Raw genomic sequence first — 2,803 nt, 5'->3', positions numbered from 1 at the left:
AGCTTTTCACCAGTTTATATGAACAGTTCTGACTACTTTGTATGAGAGCTTTTGAGTATAAGAGGTCAATGTTTTCACTAGTTTATGTGAGAGCTTTTTACTAGTGTTTGTGTGAGGTTTTCAGTATATTATATGGAAGAGTGTAATTTAATATGTGTATATGCAAGTTAATTCTGATTTATGTCCCTGGGGGCACCTCATAGTAATTTAATATGTGTATATGCAAGTTAATTCTGATTTATGTCCCTGGGGGCACCTCATACGTGTATGTCAGATGTTGTCATCACATACAGAAATACAATTGCAATCATATTATGAGTAACAAAAGCTTTTAATGACAGTTAGAATGAGTTAATGCAGCAAGTCAATATTTGCAGTGTTGACCCCTCTTCCTCAGGACCTCTGCAATTCTCCCTGTCATGCTCTCAATCAACTTCTGGACCAAATCCTGACTGATAGCAGTCCATTCTTGCCTATCAATACTTGCATTTTGTCAGAATTCCATTCCATTTCGTTTGTCCACCCGTCTCTTGATGATTGACCACAAGTTTTCAACGGGATTAAGATCAGGAGAGTTTCCAGGCCATGGACCCACAATCTCTATGTTTTGTGCCCTGAGCCAGTTAGATATTACCTTTGCTTCATGGCAAGGTGCTCCATCATGCTGGAAAAGGCATTGTTCATCACCAAACTGCTCTTGGATGGTTGAGAGAAGTTGTTCTCGGAGGACATTCTGGTACCTTTCTTTATTCATAGCTGTGTTTTAGGTAAAACTGTGATAGAGCCGACTCCCTTGGCTGAGAAGCAACCCCACACATGAATGGTTTCAGGATGCATTACAGATGATATGAGACAAGGCTGGTGGTAGCGCTCACCTCGTCTTCTCTGAACAAGCTGTTTTCCAGATGTCCCAAACAATCGGAAAGGGGATTCATCAGAGAAAATGACTTTACCCCAGTCCTCAGCAGTCCACTCCCTCTACCTTTTGCAGTATATCAGTCTGTCCCTGATGTTTGTCCTGGAGAGAAGTGACTTCTTTGCTGCCCTCCTTGAGACCAGGCCTTGCTCCAAGAGTCTTCGCCTCACAGTGCGTGCAGATGCACTCACACCTGCCTGCTGCCATTCCTGAGCAAGCTCTGCACTGCTGGTATCCCGATCCCGCAGCTGAAACACTTTGAAGAGATGGTCCTGGTGCTTGCTGGGCTTTATTGGGCACCCTGGAGCCTTTTGGCAATGATAGAACCTCTCTCCTTGAAGTTCTTGATGATGCGATAGATTGTTGACTGAGGTGCAATCTTTCTAGCTGCGATTCTCTTTCCTTAAAGGCCATTTTTGTGCAGTGCAATGATGACTGCACATGTTCCTTTAGAGATAACCATGGTTCACAGAAGAGAAACAATGATGCCAAGCACCAGCCTCTCAGTGGTGTCATTCTTACTTAATCATGACATCTGTGTTAATAGCGCAATCACTGAAACAATGTTAGCTGGTCCTTTTAAGGCAGGGCTGCAATGACGTTGAAATGTGTTTTGGGGGATAAAGTTCATTTTCTAGGCAAATATTGACTTTGCGATTAATTGCTGTTACGCTGATCACTCTTTATAACAATTAGTGTTAGTATCATTAATAGTTCTTCTTGTACTTGTGTGCTTTAAATTATTAAAACAATGTAATGTCTGTGTTACTTACTGTGACTGTTGGAGCAGCAAAGGCCAAGCTGAAGAGCAAAGGGAGTGGGCAGACTTCTTGTCGGGGCAGGATGTAGGGCAAGGAGAGGCTACGATCATTACAACTGTACCCAGAATGTACTGGCTGGAAAATATCGGTCAGCTCCAGAAAATAAAGACTGACAACCGAGGAGGCCAGGATAGGCAGCTGCAACACAGAGAGAAGACCAGAACACATCTCCTCAGAAAAGACTTCAAACTACACAGCCATGTTAACATAATGTTAACATGTTTCACAGAGTATTAATTAACCTATGTGTATGGAGATATGTCTTTAAATTTAAAAATCCTAAAAACTAGTTAATTCAGTGAAATATCTTACATCATGAATAAAACAAGGAAAAGTATTTTTTCTTGTCAAAAACATTTTGAGCAACTTATTGTATTGTTATTGTTTTCTGGCACCAGGACACCCTAGGCCGTAGTTTAATGATTGTCTTTGTTGTTGTTTCATCTGACCTCAGGTGAAGAGAGTAGGAGCTCTCCACCGACCACCACCAGGTGGTGAGTTGGCTCTGATGGTGGGAGAGGACGCCGGTCAGACCTGGTAGGCCTCTAATTGTGCCAGTGAAGCACACAGTGTAGGCAGTATAGTATATAAAAAGTTAATCAAATGCTACTCAAATGGCAGTAAGTTTAAAAATGTGAATGATTTAAAGTTGTTCTGCATGCAAATGAAAAAATGTGGTGTCCACAGACAAACAGAGGGGAATAAGATATGACAGCTGACTTAATAAAACATGTTTATATATCATGGCAGGATTATAATTGTAACATGAAAAGACATCAATAATAAGAATTCTAAATTTAAAGTACACCAACCCTAATTTGAGGATGAGCTTCATCACAACATCCCAGGTGTTAGAGTGTTTTACTGTCCATATCCCGGTGGATCATTACTTAATCTGTGAGGAGACCCCAGACTCTTTTAAATGCTGCCGACTCATGATGCGTTTATTTGTTCCCCAAATTTTAATTGCTCATTATATTTCACATAATCCACAGACAACAGACAGGTTTGTGATAGATCGTAGGCCAGAAATGACAGCATTTATTCTGACCCGTTTGTTTACTTT

General features: G+C 41.0%; 1 protein-coding gene across 1 annotated transcript in view; it reads right to left on the bottom strand.

Moving 5' to 3' along the window:
• Window positions 1–1,871, bottom strand: part of LOC107089109 (lipid phosphate phosphatase-related protein type 4-like) — a 22,301-nt gene extending 20,430 nt beyond the window's left edge. Inside the window, exon 1 of the mRNA XM_015381674.1 lies at window positions 1,690–1,871. The gene's annotated coding sequence lies outside the window, so the exon portion shown is untranslated. The remainder of the gene's footprint in view (window positions 1–1,689) is intronic.
• Between the last annotated feature and the right edge of the window lie 932 nt (window positions 1,872–2,803).

Source organism: Cyprinodon variegatus, unplaced genomic scaffold (genome assembly GCF_000732505.1).
Source record: "Cyprinodon variegatus isolate N-32 unplaced genomic scaffold, C_variegatus-1.0 Scaffold239, whole genome shotgun sequence".
In the NCBI taxonomy this organism is placed as follows: domain Eukaryota; kingdom Metazoa; phylum Chordata; class Actinopteri; order Cyprinodontiformes; family Cyprinodontidae; genus Cyprinodon; species Cyprinodon variegatus.
The sequence above is the reverse complement of the archived record's forward strand: the minus strand, read 5'-3'. Positions and strand labels throughout refer to the sequence as shown.